Source organism: Heloderma suspectum, chromosome 4 (genome assembly GCF_057233095.1).
Source record: "Heloderma suspectum isolate Gila_16-S chromosome 4, 16-S_ref, whole genome shotgun sequence".
Classification (NCBI taxonomy): Eukaryota; Metazoa; Chordata; class Lepidosauria; order Squamata; family Helodermatidae; genus Heloderma; species Heloderma suspectum.
In genome coordinates, this window is record NC_139461.1 from 279800726 (window position 1) to 279817756 (window position 17031).

A 17031-nucleotide genomic window follows, 5' to 3' on the forward strand; every position below is an offset into this window, starting at 1 on the left:
CTGTGCCAGAGGCATACACTCCTAGAGGTTACCAATGTAGAAACTCTTCATACAGTCAGAATGACTTCTGTGGAAAGTGACTTTTAAATGTTGCCACCCCACATGGAGCTGTTGAGAATCGTTTCCTCCCACAGATGAGCAGTGGGAATGAAACTAACTTTCCCTTGACAAAACCTAGAAGTGGAGCCCTCACAAAGTGCAATTAGTATCCATCCTGAAAAGGTGGCATATAAACAGAAAGTATTCCACACTAAAAAAAATCCCCACAGAGATACAAGCACTGCCCAGAGCTGTGAGGAGCCTGGAGCCCTGCAGGAACATATGAAGCTGCCTTATACCAAGTCAGACCATTGGTCCATCTAGCCCAGTATTGTCAACACTGACTGGCAGCAGCTCTCCAGGGTTTCAGGCAGGAGTTTCTCCCGCCCTACCTGGAGATGCCAGGGATCGAACCTGGGACCTTCTGCATGAAAGGCAAGTGCTCTGCCACTGAGACATCACCCCTCCTCTAGGGCTTCCTTTCACAGCCCTGCCTGGAAATGCCAGGGATTTCACTTGCGGCCTTTTGCATGCAAAGCATGTGCTCTACTATTTCCGCAAACAAATGGGAATATTAGGAAGCTGCTATACTCCGTCCAACTAGCCTAGTATTTACTGTGCCAGGCAGTGAGGTTTCAGCCAGCAGTCTTTCACATCCCCTGCTACCATAACCTGGAGATGCCAGGGACTGAACATGCGACCTTCTGCATGCAAGGCATCATCAGTGCACTGTGTGTCCTCATCCCTGCATGGAAACATTGAGAATAATTTCTTCCCATAAAGGAGCAGTGTGAATTAGGTCAGGCATCAATTGCTTACCTCCTGTGTCACTAAGGCCATTAGTTGAGGGATGGAACTGCTGGCCATTCGAGCCAGGATACCATTGCCAAAGCCCAGAATCTTCCTGGTTCTGGTAAACCGATGAGCCCAGAAAGTCAATCCCATGCCACTGTCTCCCATATGTCTGCCAGATCTGCTGCACTCCTTAGTCAGGCCAGCTCATAATCAACCCTCAAGATTGCCTGACCACCTGCTGGCTTGCCTATTCCATGTAGATTTCAGCTATGGGATGGGCCCAACCTACAGGTAAAGCACATGCACTATGCCATAGCTTAGAGGTAGATCATCTGTTTTGCATGTAGCTGGTCCCAGGTTCAACCCCTGGCATCTCCAGTTTAAAGGACTGGTTAGGAGGTAACTGGAACAATTCCTTACCTGAGAGCATGGAAAGCCATTGCCAGTCAGTAGGCGATACTGGCTAGATGGAATAGTTCATACTAGTAGTTCACACTAGTTCAGGTACGATGATGACATTTTCAAATGTTATCATTATACAAGAATTAGAATTGCAGCCCAGGACTTCAGTGGCTACTCTACCAAATCAACATAGCTACAGTTAAGCAAAACATCTCTTCTGCTATATTTTGACCCAGGATAAGGCAGATTCATACACATCCATATATTCACTCAGACCTGGATGCCTGACAACCAACTGAAGGAGATACACTTAAATTCCCAGCCTGTACAGATGGATATAGTTTTGCAAAAGTATCACTATGAATGTTAATAACATACAGGTATGATAGATAAATTTCCTACAGTACTTTGTACATTCAAACTGCAATCCTATGCCTGCCTACCTGGGGGGAGCTCCACTGGCCACAGGGGTATTTATTTCTGAGTAAGCATGCAAAGGATCACACTGTAAGAGTACTAATATTGACTATATGGGAAAGAAGGAAGATGAATGTTCAAATATTATCATGCCTGAACTAAAATCCAACCCAGAACTTCAGTGGCCAACCAACTTAATCAACAAAGCTACAATTAAACAAACGTATCTTCAGCTATAAAGGCAATTCTTTTTAAAATTCATTTCCTTCATCTCCTCGTTGGTTCTCCACTGCTCCACTTGATTTTGTTGCTCTTTTGTTCCCCTCCATGCTTTTAAATATATATAATTCATTCACCATAAGGAGTTCCAGCTCATGAGGAAACTCTTGGCTCCTCCATATCCATAGAGAATTAGCCATCAAAGTTTCTAAGGACACAATGATCCTGAGTTCGGGACTAACGAAATACAAGTGCTCACATGGAAAGAACACAGAGTAAACTAAACCTAAATTAAAATTGCAGATGAAAAAAAGCCTGAAAGAATAAATGGTTACACTATGTTTGTTCCCAACATCTGTGATTAGAAACTTTTTGGGTTGGTGGTTGAGTGGAGAGAAATAAAGAGAAAATATTTAGGGGGGGGGGGTAAATGGTTGGGTAGAATATAAAACATTCAATTTCTAAAAGGACCTCTTCCCTTTTTAAAACCTGCAGGACAGTTTAAAAAAAAAAAATAATAATCAGACCAGTCATTTCCCAGAAATGTTAACCATCCAAGTGAAAGTGACGCAAGACCCCAGCACTTGCTTTTTCCATCTGGGACTGGAATCCCACTCAAATATTTCCAATTCCCAAGAACCTCTGCAGTCAGCTACGTGCAAATAAGAGTCCCTGAGTCCAGGAAGAGCTTGCCTGCCTAGACAATAAATGCAGAAGGGCTGATTACAACACTCCTCCTATCTGTGATGTACCAGGTTTGGTTCCCAGCATTAAGGGAAGAAAAAACCCAGCTTTATGTTAATATGAGAAGATCTGGGTGTTGCTTTGGGTACTTGCTACAAATTCTTCAAGAGATCTACTTCAAAGCAGTGGGTTATTACTATTATTATTTATCATTTATGCAAGACCTTTAGACCACAACCCTCAACTCACCTGAGAGTGAGCCCTACTGAACTCAATGGGGCTTCCTTACTAATAGACACATATAGGATCGTGCTGGGAATGCACCTTAATTTTTTTTCATCTGCCATCAGATGAAGGTAAGTAGTTCTCTGCTTCAGACAGATTTATTAGTTTTAGCCAAAGGCCATTGCAAAACAATACAAAGCACTGAAAATATATTAAAATGATACAAATACAAAGCCCTAAACAACTCAGCACGAGGTTACTCAACAGACTGCCTGACCTGCTACCCCTCTGTTGCTGCACTCATCAGGAGATACCCTCCTGGTGGTACCCAAGATTTCAGAGGTCCGTTCCATGATGACTCGGATCAGGGACTTTAGTGTTGTAGCACTCACCCTCTGAAACCCCCTACTAATACAAGTTAGAGAGGCACTGACCCTTCTCAGTTTTTGGCACTGACTGAGAATATGCTTTTACCAACAAGCATGTTGGAAAGGAAGGTAATCTTGTCTGCTGTACACAGTAATGTTATTCAGTATTTATGATCGTACACTGTTTTGTTCTGTATATTGCATAGACATTTCTATTCATGTAAGTGATTCATAAATATTGTTAAATAAATAAAAAAGTATCTCTGTATCATTGGTTATCACCCAACCAGGACTATAAGACAAGTAATTATTATTCCATTGGTACAGGCTAAACTCCAGTCTATACACAGTTGCGAGTAACTTTCCTTTGACTTTGGTTCTTAAATGAGAAGCAGCCACAACTGGAAGCAGGGGAAAGGAGCTTTACCTGTCCTTGCCAACCATTTTTCTACCCAAAGTTGCTCCCAGCTGCTTTTATCACTGGAGGGAAATACATACAAACCTCTAGACCTCTGCCCCTGTGGGAAGAAAAGCCACTCAGGCGTGCGTGTGTGTGCGTGTGTGTGTGTGTAAAGGCAGCGTAAGGGGAAAGAGGTAAACATACTGTTGCTGGTTCACCACTCAAGACAGCAGCTTCTTCCAGCTGTTTTTAATTTAAAAACAACAACAACATCAGGGCAAAGTCACATATACCTGTATGTAATGTGTAATGTGTCTTGCCAAAGGCCACAGAGGCAAAGCTAGGATTTGAACCCTAATTTTCCGTGTACAACTTGATTCACTCTATACAAAACTGCACTGAAAAAAATTGTGCTAAACTCATGGTGTACTTAGAAGGAGAAGCGACCATATTAGTCAACTTCTCAGCTAGTTCTGATCATAGCATAAAACAACACACTGGCAGAATTTCTAAGCAACGGGGACAAAAAGTGTTGTGGCATGAACTTTAGTAGGCAACTACTCCAGCCAAGCGGCCACTGCCAACTGAAAGAAAACAAATATTTTTTTTAAAAAGCATCAACATTAAAAAGAAAGTTAAGTTCTGTGCTTAAGGAGAAAGAACCAAGAGAGAAATGCCAATGTTTATTTTAACATGCCAAATGCAGTTGCCATACTATGACCTGATCGACGCTAACAGCACCTTGCAAAATGGATGGTGTTGTCATCTGCCTGTCTGAGAGAGACAGGGTTATAAACAAGACACTACCCAGATAATCCACTGTTCACCACAAGCTGGTGAGGAACTCGACGTCCAAGCAAACATGCAGTATGGAGTGATGCAACCCTACGCTACTGTGCCACATATTCCAGTAAAGTTTTGGCCTTAACCTTTAAGCACTAAACAGTTGGGACCAGGTTATTTGAAGGAAATAACCCATCTAATCCTGCCCATACATATGATCTGCCTCAGGGGTCTTCTCCTGTGCCCATCACTACAATTGGTCAGGATGGCAGGCACAAGAAATAGGGCCTTCTCAGTGGTGGTTCCAAGACTTTAGAACTCGGTAGCTAATAGGCAGCACTCCATGAGTGTGATTAAGTGAATTCTAGTCCACAAAGTTAAGGCCACATGAAATTTGTTAGTCATTAAGGTGCTATAGGAGTCCTTGTTGTTTTCACTGCAAGAAACTAACTCAGTTACCTCTCTGGACATTGCTCTTGCTCACTACAAGGACAGCATCCTCAGGGGCCTGGTTAAATTGCTCTCAAAGCTTTCCTTTCCTCTGCCTAGCAGAATACCACAGAAACCTTATTAGAAGTTGAAAGTTCATCTAAAAGTCAGTGGGAACTGGGAAGTAAAAGATGGATCTGGGAAGACTTGGGAGGGAAATATGACATCAGCTACAGAACCCAAACGGGGGTGGGGGGAGCGGCAATGACATGGATGATTAAAAAAAAAATCTATAGCAATGATGATGGTGGTGATATTTAATAACAAACAATTGCCTAGTGGTTTCAAGTGTCCAAGGCACTTCACATGAATATCTAGTTGTAATCCTTACAACAACCCTATAAAATAAACCAATATTCCCTCATTTTGCAGGCAGTCAGGCAATGAAAAGGGGCTCTCCAGTAAGGACAAAGATACAAGTACAAGATCCTGCTGGGGGCAGATAAGTAAGAAATGTAGCCCTGGAAGTGAAATGGAAAAGAGCAAAAAGAAACCAATAATAATAATAACAACAACAATAACGGGATTAAATAACTTTTCAAAGGGGCATAAAAGTCAGAAACCTAGAAAAGCTGAGCAAAGGTCATACATATTGCTCTCTTATTCTTTGCCATTCCTCTTAAGACAAGAGACAGGCTATCAAAATCAAAGCCATCTTTAGAGAATGGATTTAGAGATGGCTTTCCAGTGGGATGGTAAGAGTGGATATTTGGAGAGTAGGGGAGGGGGGAGAGAAGGATAGATGAGTTTTTAAAAGTCCTAGGATGAGCTGTGTACAGCTGGGGGTGGATGACAGAGTATGGCTGGGATGGGGAGATAACATAGCAAAGAGGTAAGGAGAGCCAAAAAACACAAGAGGAAAGACAGACTCAAAAAGAACACGACCTACCCAAGTATATAAGTAGATGGGATGGCAATGGAGGGGGGCGGGGAGGCAAAGATAAATTAAGAGTCCTGTGGGGTTGAGAAAGGGGTTGGTGTAGTATGGGGCAGGGGGGACAGTGTGTCTCTGGTAAGACAAAGGGAGATGGATGCCAGAGTGGGGGACACAGCCCAGAACAGCAGGGTGGGAGTGCCCGGAAAGGGATGGGGGGAGAAGGAATGACAGCCAGGGAGCCCAAGCGGGTGGGAATGGGGAGAACACGGTCTTGGGGAAAGGCAAGTGGGAAAGAGGTACAAAACGGGGCGGGGGGGGGTGAGAGATACTATAGACAAGATTTGCAGAGGGAAGAGGCCATATGGATGGAGAAGGAGTCTTATGGAGGAGAAGCGATCTGTTGGGGGGGGGGCTGAGAAAGGGAGGACGTGAAAATGAGGGTGCGGGGAAGCGGAGCCAGAAAGAGGGGCGGTTGAGAGAGAAATGCCAGGTTTTCCAGGGGGCGTGAGCCCCAGGGGCTGGGATCCAAGGCGTGGGACCCACCCCATGGGCAGGGTAAGGTGCAGCACCCCAGGACTGGGGTGGTGGTGGAGGAGGGGTGTTGCAGGCTCGCTGGGGGCAGGGCAAGCAGGGCTATCGCCTACGAGGCTCCGGACTCACCTCCTCCAGCCGCCGCTTCCCGGCCGGCTCGCCGGTCCGAGGCGAGACAGTGAAAGAGGCGCGTCCCCTCGCCCAGCTGCCGAGGCCGCGACTGTGGCTCAGTCCTGCGTGGAGACGGGGGGGAGGGGGGGGCTGCCGAACCGACGCCACGGAACGAACGTAAGGCTAGGGGTGGGCTCACTCAGCGGAGGCGCCGCGCTGCGGGGAGGAGGGGCGGGGGAGCGGGGCGCTGCACCGCACAGCGCGGCGCGGGCGGGCGCGACAAACCGAGGAATCAGCGTTCAGTCTGCAACACTGTATCTTGAGCGAGGAAGTGTACCGGGGGGGAGGGGGAGGAGGAGGAGGAGGAGGAGCCGGGGCCCAAAGATGGGAGGGGTGACGTCACCAGAGTGGGGGGGGCGGTATGCACGCATGCGCTTTGGAGGCCGAGTAGTGCTGGCGCGGCGTTGTTTCGCTGCGCTGGCGAGCAGGACGGGGCGGGGAGCGGGGAGTTTCTTGCTCTGGATGCGCCTTCGGTGGCTCTATCGTTTTAGTCTGGCTGCTTCTTCCTAACTCGACGTTGTTTGTCTGCTCTGCCGGCCTCCCCCTTCCATTATTTCTACGCGTTCCATTTCTCCGGTCCTCCGTTCTGTGGGGGGAGAATAGGTCCTCTTAGACCCCCCCCCCACACACAACACAAATAAAAGAAAATTGCACGCCCCTGTCTCTCCCCCTCCCCACACATACACTCCTACTTACCAGAGCAGAAATATTAAATGGTGGCATATGCCCAGCTGTAGCAAAAAGGGAGAAACTGCTGGTATGTCAAACATCACACATGCACAGTGGTGCCAGTAGGGTAGGACTTTAGGGCAGAGGTTGGGGGCCACTGAGCAGAATGAGCAGGCGGGCTCCCAAGCTCAGATAGGCTGGCTTACTACATTTTGACAGTGAAGGCTGGTGCGCCAATGTCAGTGGGGTGGCGAATCCATGCCGGGTTTCAGTCAAAACTTTAAAGGAGCTTACTTTAAAGGAGCTATCCAAGGTGCACCTTGGATAGCTCCTTTAGAGTTCTGACTGCAACCCGGAGCAGACTCGCCACCCCACTGACTTCGGAGCCTCCACTGCATTTTGAGGAAGCGAGTAATAGGAGCCCTCACCCCCAGATTGTTATATTCAGAGTCTAAAGTTATCTAACTACACCACCAATGGAGGATACCGAAGATATTCAAAATAAACTCTTGTTACGTCTCCACAAGCTCCCTTCCAGAGTTGTGTAATTCATCCCGGATCCTTACAGTAGCATCCCAGAATTACATATCCTCTTAAAAAAATCAGGCAGATGGTACCACCGTGTGTGTGTGTGTGTGTGTGTGTGTGTGTAGGGGTAGTGAATGGGCACAGTTTGGGGATGTGATACCTGTGCTGCTGATATACCATGTGAATTGGTGCAGGGACCAGGACAGGTCCCACCACCACCTACTGCGTACCTGTGCTGCAGTGTGACACTGTAACCCAGCCACCAACCTGGTTATTTTAATATAACTTCTTCACACAGTGCATAGTTAAACTATGGCCTTTGTTACCACAAGAAGTTGTGATGCCCATCAATTTGGATGGCTTTAAAAGGGGGGTTAGACAAATGCATGGAGGAAAAGGCTATCAACATCTACTAGTCATGATGACTATATGCTACCTCCAGTATCAGAGGCAGTATACCAGTTGCTGGGGATACAAGCAGGAGGATGCCCTTGCACTCATGTCCTACTTGTGGGTTTCCCAGAGGCAGCTGGTTGGCCACTTTACTTTGTCAAGAATGCTTGACAAAATAAACCCTTGATCTGGTCCAGCATGGCTCTTCTTACTTTCTTATAACCGACCACAGGATCAAATATGATAGTGAGCAAGGCCAATAAGCAAATCATTTCCATGGGAAAGTCATGGCCAAAACATTATTGAAATACACATTTCAAAATACACATTTTGGTACACCTCAGAACACACAATCCTATGTAGAAAGGCACAGGAGGACAAAGATGACAAAGCAGAGAGAAGAATTGCCTGCTTATCTTTCCCAGGGGGCTGGGCTTGCGTTAGCCAACTGCAATCCTGTCCCCTGACACTAGCTGATAAGCAACAGAAAGTGCCATGTAGCAGGAGACCAGGGGAAAGTGGTGGAGGTCTTGAAAAGAGGTGAGGGCTCTGAGCAGTCTCTTCTAGGAGGAGGGATACATACAATGCTCTTTTGGCCTGGACTAAGCTGGGACTGATAGAAGCCTAGTAAAATGTACCCTTTTAAAATGGTCTCTACATTGCTTGTAATTAATGTTGCTGCTTGAAAACAATGGTGTTATTTTCTGAAACTATTAATTTTTCAGAAGTGTTCTCAAAAGAGATGGTGTCTAGTTTTTTGCTGGTGTTTTGCTTTCTTAAGTCATGAAACCATGTTTACAAGATACCTGCCCAGTGCCTTTAAAAAAAGACCCAGAGAACAGGATTCCACAACTTCCTTAAAAGTACAATCCTATGCATGTCTACTTAGAAGTTCCATTCACTTCAGTAAGATTTTCTTACAGGTAAGTATGTATAAGATTGCAGCATAAGCAACTTGTTCGTTAGACACAGGAGTTCTTTAAGTTGATGTAATAAGACCATGCAACATGGCAATATAATTGGAGGATGGGGTTCATTGTAGTTTGGTCAGAATCCTAAGAACAGCTTCACAAGTGCCATTTTGGGTTTATTTCTTAGTGTGTGGCATTCCTGCCATGAAGATAGGCTCAGAAAGGAGGATAGCTACATATATAGTTAACTACCTATCTCCTGTGCCTTTCCTTACATCTCTGAGATGTATACCAAAATGTGTATGAAGAGAGCAAGTGTACTATAACTAGAGTGGGACTTGGGAGATCTGGGTTCTAGTCCTCACTTAGCCATGAAGCTCACTGGGGGACTTTGGGCCAGTCACTGACTCTCAGCCCAAACTACTTCACAGGTTTGCTGAGAGGACCAAAATGGAGAAGAGGAGGTTCATGAAAGGCACCTTGGGTTTCCCAGAGGAAAAAAGGCAGGATATAAATGTAATAATAAATGGATAGTAAATAAATAAAAATAATTACAAATACCAGCCTTCCCCAACCTGGTGCCCTCCAGATGTGTTGGACTACAACTCCCAGAATCCTCCAGCCAGAATAGCACCAGGTTGGGGAAGGCTGACATATGCACTGGAAAAACTATGCATGTTTACTCAGAAGTAAGTCTTATTGTGTTTAATGGAGCTTACTTCCAGGTAAGTGTGCACTGGACTGTAGCCCTGATTTTATTTTTTTTATCAACATGCTATGCCAGATTTTTGAAGTAAATACAGTGACAGCAACAACAACAACAACAACAACAAAAGTAGATACTACTTATACTTTGAAAAAAAGGTTAATAGTTTCAGAAAATCACACAGTTGGTTACAGCCAGTTACATTTATTATAAACAATGTATTCACTATTTCTAAAAAAAAAAAAAAGTACATTTTATCAAGCTTCTAACCATCAGTCCTATCCTCCTACACAATTCAGGCCAAAAGAACATCAACTTGCTTCATGCATGTGGGTGTGACTTTATAAATAAAGATATGTGCCAATATGCTTCCTGCATCCCTGTTATTTCCATTTCAGGATGATTTCCCAGCATGACCTGCTTAGTTAATGATGTATTTGTGCACACCCAACTATAGTCTTGGCCCTGTGTCTGAGTCACTGGAAAGACTCCCATTGATTTCAATGAGGCAGCAATGTTTAGCTCTCCCATCCTAAAGATCTGCTTTAGGTTAAGATTCAAACAGTGGCATTCAGTGCCACATCTAAACTGACAGCCTATGCCAGATAAACAGGGAAAGTGTTCAGTCTCTCACCCCTGCCCCCTCTGTTTAGGAACCCCTTCCTGTCTCTGTGTACTTACAACTATGAAAGTTTAATGAAGGCTTGTGGCAGTTTTCCTTGGATCCTAATACTCTTTTAGGGCACAATCCTAAGCATGTTTAGACAGACAAAAGTCCTACAACTCCCAGCATTCCCCAGCCATCATAGTATAGCTGGCTGGGGAATGCTGGGAGCTGTAGGACTTTTGTCTGTCTTAACATGCATAGGACTGCACCCTAATTGGTTGCTTTGCTGCTGGGGCAAAATGATGCAGAGCAATTCTTAGCTCTGCCTTCTGCTCACCCACAGCATCATGGCTCAAGTATTCCTATATGACTACATTAGTCAGTGCCAGGCAGCATCTGCTGGTGCACCAATGCTGCTGCTATACCAGTCAGAATATTTGTCCATCTTGTCCAGCCAGTATTGCCTATTTCAGCAGTCACCAATGTGGGGCCTTTGGGTGCCATGGCGCACATGAGGACCTCCAGCAGTGCCTGCAGAGCTCTCCACTCCCTGCCCCCTTCAAAAATTTATTTTTAATATTAAAAAAAGACTTGAAAAAGGTTATGGCACCAGATTCACCTTCCTGTTCCTGAACCTGTCACTCATCAGCTGTTCAGTGGCCAAGAAGAGAAGGAAAGAGTTGCTTCCTGGCCCACCCAATCTTCTTGCATCCACACAGACATTGCCTCTTTGCTCGCTTGCTCTCTGTCGCTCCACTCCCAGTCTCTAGCCTTGCTATTTCTCCCCTCCCAGCCTCTAGCCTCGTTATTTCTCCTTGCCCCACCTAGGCCCCCATGGCAGCCATTATGGGACTAGTCACATCCTCTATGGGAGCCATTTTGTGGTGATGCCCACTGCAGTTTCTCAAATTCCCAAATGTGCCAATAGGTCCAAAAACGTTGGGGAGCTCTGGCCTACAGAAAGCTGCCCTCCAGGGTCTTTCCCATTACCTGCTCCCTGGTCCTTTTAGCTGGAAATGTGAGGGATTGCACCTGGGCCTTGTGCATGCAAAGCATGTGCTCTACTGGGGAAATCTAGATCCTTAGAGTTGGATCCAACATCAGCTTCAGAATACCAGATGTAAAATGAGTATATAAATATTATGACTTTTTAAAAGTACAACCCTTTCAGCTTCATTGTCCATGTCAGCCTTCTCCAATGTTGTGTCCTCCAGATGCATTAGACTAAAACTCCCATTATCCCATGGCCAGTGGCTGGGGATGATGTGAGTTATAGTCTGACATCTGGAGTACACCAGGTTGGGAAAGTCTGTAGAACCCACTTCTCAGCCATGCTTCCAAAGCAGCTTACAAAAGGAAATTAATAAAAAACAAAATTTATCTTAAAAACAATACAATATAAAAAAGAGCAATAAGTAAATTATCTCAGAGAATCTTAAAACCAACCGATCATAAGTGTTACAATTTCAGCACCAGATCAGGAAAGCAAAAAACTCTCTTTAAAAGGATGTTTTTCATATTCCTTTGAAGGAATGGCAATGAGCTGGCAAAGTGAGCATCTTTGGGAAGGGAGTTCTGAAGATGTGGAATCAACACTGAGAAGGCTCTTGCCCTGGTTACCACCAGTCATAGCTCTGATTTGATTAAAGAAATTTTGATAGATTAGTCATATATTTAAGACAGCCTTCCCCAACCTGGTGCCCTCCAGATGTTTTGGACTGCAATTGGTCATGCTGGTTCAGAATGATGGGAGTTGCAGTCCAATACATCTGAAGGGCACCAGTTTGGAGAAGTCTGTTTTAAGGCAGTGAATCAATCTATCAGTTAAATTTGCACATGGGTAAAAACAATTTTTATGAATCATGAAGCATAATTTGTTTTTAGATGATGAACATATATACTTGCCATCTGCAGTTTTTAGAAGAACTTCTATTAAAAATAATAGTTTAAATTACTGCCTGATTAATTGGGATACCTTTTAAGATTTTTTTTAAAATTAATCTAACCAATTAAATATTGTAGGATTAGCAACTACTTTTGAAACACCCAATCTAATTTAGTTGGTCATCTCCTAGGTGCATACCTCTTTTCTGATCTTTGCCCATTCTCAAGTACCCCATTCCAACCCAGCCTGACCTTGCCACGAGGAGAAAACAAGACTGTTGGCAAACTACGGATGTGTGTGTGTTTTCCGGAACCAAAGCATGTGATCAAATGATCTCGGCATTTTGAAATTAGTCACCCCCTGGGGAAAAATAAAATAAAAACCACCCAGCTTGGTTAAGGTTTCGTTTCACTGCATGGGAAATTTACATACTTGGGGAAAACTGACTCGGAGTTTCTGTCTTTGTTTTACCCTTGTGATTCGCTGAATCACCTCTTTGAAGAAGCCTCTTCGTTGATCTACTGAAGAAAATCAGAGTCCCTTTCAAAGAGCCGGGAGAGAGAGAGGAAACAGCACCCTTTGCCAGGTTTCCTCCTTCTGCCTCTCTCTGTGGTTTTTAAATGGCTCTTTATCACTCCTCCTGGGAGAAGAGTGGACTGACTAGGAAATCCCTTTTTAAAAACTCCCCCTCCCCCCCCCCGCCGCCGCCGCCGCCGCCTCCTCTCATCAGAGATTCCCTCTGACCTGGAGGGGAATGGTAAAGTAGGCAGAAAGATAGAGGGTGTCACAGAGGCAGTTGCTAAGAGATGGCTTCTGTGTTTCCTTTTTGCCTCTCTTCAGACAACAGCAATGCAATGCGGACGCAGCAACAGGCAACAACTTGTTTAAATCCAGGCCAACGTCTCACTCCCCCAGACTAGTTACCTTTGCCTGCTAATGTGTCTGCCAAAACAAGATTTCTGGGCTGACTGCTAGAGACTGTTAAAGAAGATCTGACAGTCTCTACGCCCCTTCTTTTCCTACGTCGGGGGTGGGCAGACCTCAGGCTTGCAGGATCTACTTTGGTGTTGTTGTTTTTAATCAGAAACTCAAGATCCACCAACCAGAACGTACGCAGTTGGAATTAAAATTCCAAAACCCAGTTTACGGAAATAGCTTTGTTAGGCCAACCAAAGGATCACAAAACATGTGCAAGCTTTTGAGATCTCCAGATCTCTTCACCAGGCAAGATGTTATAAAAAGCAGGTGTGTGTGTGTGTGTGTGTTTGGGGAGGGGGGATTAAGGGAGAAAAATAAAACCCTGACTTGATGGTGAAGTCACATTGTCTGCATGTTCAGAGTCCCAAGATGGAATGGGAGAGGAGGGGTCTGCAAACATTCTCTTTAAGGCTCTGCAGGTCATATGATGGTGACAGGAAGGACCTGCAGGTGCCCGTGGGGCTGCTGGGAGCCAGAAAGGCAAAAATGTTGAACTCTCCATTACAGAATTTAATTAAATAGACTTAGGTGCAATCCTATGCATGTTTAGACAGAGAAAAGGCCTACAATTCCCAGCATGCCCCAGCCAGCATGCTGGGAGTTGTAGGCCTTTTCCCTGTCTGAACACGCCTAGGATTGCACCCTTAGAGAGCAATCCTATGGCTGCTAGACAGTGTCTATGCTCTTTTCTGGGAACTGACCTTGGAGCCCGCGCTCTGAAGCCGGTTCCTGAAAAACTGACTGCCCCTCTCGTCCGCACTGCCTTGGAGGCAGTGCGGAGAAGCCCCATCCTCTGCGCTTGCAAGAGGAGCATGGAGCGACTGAAAAGGGGTGGGGCTGGGGGTTGTTCTGGGGCAGGGAGAACAGAGCTGCGCATACGACACATCCAATGTGTCGTATGGCAGCTTCCTCTTCCAATTGGGCTCCCTGCCGCTAGACAGCCGAAAATGGCTGTCTGGCGAAAAACTGTGAGGGATCCCTTCCGTGCCTCTCCTGCCTTGCTTTGGATAGGCGGTCGCCTCCGAGTTCGGAGGCAGCCACCTATCTAGTTAGGATTGCGCCCTTAAAGTATTCTGAACCCAGGAATTTGTTCTGAGTGCCAGAAATGAACAGAGCTCACAGTACATCCACACAATATCCATTCCTGGTTACCCCAAGCTTTCTTCATTTCAGCACTATAATTTAGTAGAGTCATTTTGTTGCTGCTATTGTTGCTGTTGCTGCAAATGGGAGTCAGAAATCCTCACTAATCTACTACAAATCATCCAGAGATCTACCAGTAGATCCATTTCAGACTGCCCTTCTGTCATGCCCTGTCCTACATATCCGTCTAGTCTAGGGAATCATTGCTTAATGTGAGGTATCTTCTTGGTTTCCCAGCAAAGATCCTTGCTAGCTAGATATGGCTCAGAGGAACTCACTTGTCCAAATACAGCCCTCAGTGGGAAAGTCTGCAATGCCATTTGTATTTACTATTGGCCATGCTGGCTGGGCATGATGGGGGTTGTAGTCAACATATCTAGAGGGCACCTGGCTGGGGGAGGCTGGTATTGATTTGTTTTCTCTCCCTCTAGCCCTTGTTCTCCATTCTGTTTTCCTTCTCCTTCTTTGCCATCACCGTCACTGGCAGTATTAGCCCACACTGCCTTTGAACTGTATTGGTTATGGCCGCCCATGTGATTTTATCGATGATGCTGTCTGATGTCACAACTTCAGAGATACTCGAAAACAAGACCACATGGGTCACCACAGCCAGTTAGATTAAACTGCTGGGTGGGCAAATAAGAGCAAAAAAGAGGAAGGAAACTGGAATGAAGAAGCAACAGTGCCCAAGGGAACAAAAGGGCTCCAAAGCATCGAAGTAATGCAAATTTTTAGTAAGGTGCGTACTCTTTGTTTTGCTAAATGTTTTGCCTGTGTCAAATGGGCAACATCTGGAATAGAAGTCAAATTGTAGCCCTTTCGAAAATCCATGTATGCTGATATTTCCTACAGGAGCATTGGGGACACTCATGTACTTATATAACAGCCCTATTCTCACAAAAAGGACCATGGCCTGAAGCCCCCCTCCACCAACCACTTTCAGCATGCCCCGCCATGGGTGGGGCATGCTGGGAATCCATCACATCTGAACAGCACCAGGTTGGGGAAGGCTGATCCTCATATAGAATAGCTGCAACTCCAACACAGTCAGCAGGACATAGTGTCTGCTTGGGCATGTTTTTTGGGGAAGGGGGGCGGAAAAATGGAAAGGAAGCTGGAAAACAGAAAGGCATTTCGCATTTATGCAACCAAGGAAGAATCAACTTAGCCTCAACCTGGATGTGGTCATATGGTTGAAAAGCAAAGAAGGGTTAAAGATCTAACAGTAAAATGTAACTAGGAATATATAGCATCAGACAATTAGCAGTTTAAAGTGAATCTCAGTTGCAGCATGTGAAATGTGCAGGATTATTTTTTATAGCTTGTACGCCACCTTGGGAGGGTTCCACCCTCAAAGGTGGCCTAACGATTGTTTTAAATAAAAATATTTAAATACAGGCTGTGCATCAGATAGCGCCTTGCACTACAATCCTATACATGCCTACTTGGATGTAAGCCCCACTTGAGTTCAATGAGGCTTACAGCTGTCTATGAATGGGACTTCAGTCTTAGTGTTGGTGTGCATGCCTTTACATGTCAGTGCACTAAAATGTAAATGCATCCCTACCTTAGATACGCATTGTACTAGACATGCTCAAGAATCACCATTATTAATCATAAATGGTTAAATAAAATGATTACTTAGGGTTATTTGTAACCTCTCTATAGACTGTAATTACAAGGCACAGATTCTGGCTATGTTTATGCATCATACCAAACCATGGTTTAGTGTAGCATGCACAAGCAGGAAGGAGCTGCAGTGAGCTTCCCCTCCAGTCCAGTCTCCTTTTCCTGCATGGAGGACTTGGGAAGCTTTTACTTTCTGTTCCCCTTATATGTGGCTTGTTGTGTTACTTGGACCAGGGATCCTGGTTTAATAGTAACTATGGTCAATTTCAAAACAAGCCAACTTCAAACCATGGATTATAAAGCTAGCTTCTTTAAACTCACTGTGGTTCCTTTGTGCTTCTGCATATTGTGCTAAACCAGCCTTCCCCAATGTGGTGCCCTCCAGATGGCTGGGGCTGATGGGAGATTTAGTCCAAAATATCTGGAAGTCACCATGCTGCGCTAAACCATGCTTTACCATGATGTGAGAACACCACTGAATTATATACAGAATTGGAGAAAAGATCTAGGGTTAATAATCCCCTTTAATACTTGGAGCAAAATACAGTTAAAAGACAGCATTGTTAAAGACCTGTACCCAAGGTCATCTAACTTGATTTTTTTTAAAAATCACTGCAAGTATAATTCAAGTAACGGTAAAGTAATAATGAAGTCTTAAATTTATGGTGGAATGGGGAGGGCAGCCAGGGCCCCATCCACACCGGGCTTTTACTCCAGGGCGGCTGTGAGTTGAGGTCCCTTGGGATAGTTGACGCAGTCGCAACTTCGCAGCCACCTGTGGTTTTCACCTGGAAAATGAGGAGTTGCGAGGAGTCATTTTACTGCGATTGTTTTGGTTTGCTGCAGGTTCCCCCACAGTTGCGGGCTGTCTGTTCCTCTCCCAAACTGACTTCGCATTTTACAGTGGGCGTGTTGTAGGCGTGCGTAGTGCCTGTGTCACTCTGTGATGCCCCTTTACCCCCCCGATCCCTTCACAGCTGCGCAGTTACAGAGGCACAGAGGGGTGTTTTCATCTATGGAATCACACTTCCGCACAGTTTTGCAGCTTTGTATCTTCGCAATGGTTGTGGACTCAGTACCCAAAGGCTGGGGCCGGGGGGTCTTGGGGAAGGAACAACATCGCTCCATCCACCATTTCAAAGTAATGGCTAGGCACGTAGTGCTCACACTTGTGAGTGCAAA

General features: G+C 45.3%; 2 protein-coding genes across 4 annotated transcripts in view; one reads left to right on the forward strand and one right to left on the reverse strand.

Annotated features, from left to right (window-relative positions):
• The window catches only part of ZHX3 (zinc fingers and homeoboxes 3), a 77403-nt gene extending 70732 nt beyond the window's left edge, over positions 1 to 6671 (reverse strand). Inside the window, exon 1 of one of the 3 annotated variants that reach the window (XM_084853969.1) lies at positions 6359 to 6671. The gene's annotated coding sequence lies outside the window, so the exon portion shown is untranslated. The remainder of the gene's footprint in view (positions 1 to 6358) is intronic. The other 2 variants (XM_084853970.1, XM_084853968.1) reach the window with 2 other exon arrangements.
• An 8193-nt stretch (positions 6672 to 14864) lies between these two features.
• LPIN3 (lipin 3) overlaps positions 14865 to 17031 on the forward strand; it is a 74272-nt gene continuing 72105 nt past the window's right edge. The window contains exon 1 of the mRNA XM_084853963.1: positions 14865 to 14959. The gene's annotated coding sequence lies outside the window, so the exon portion shown is untranslated. The remainder of the gene's footprint in view (positions 14960 to 17031) is intronic.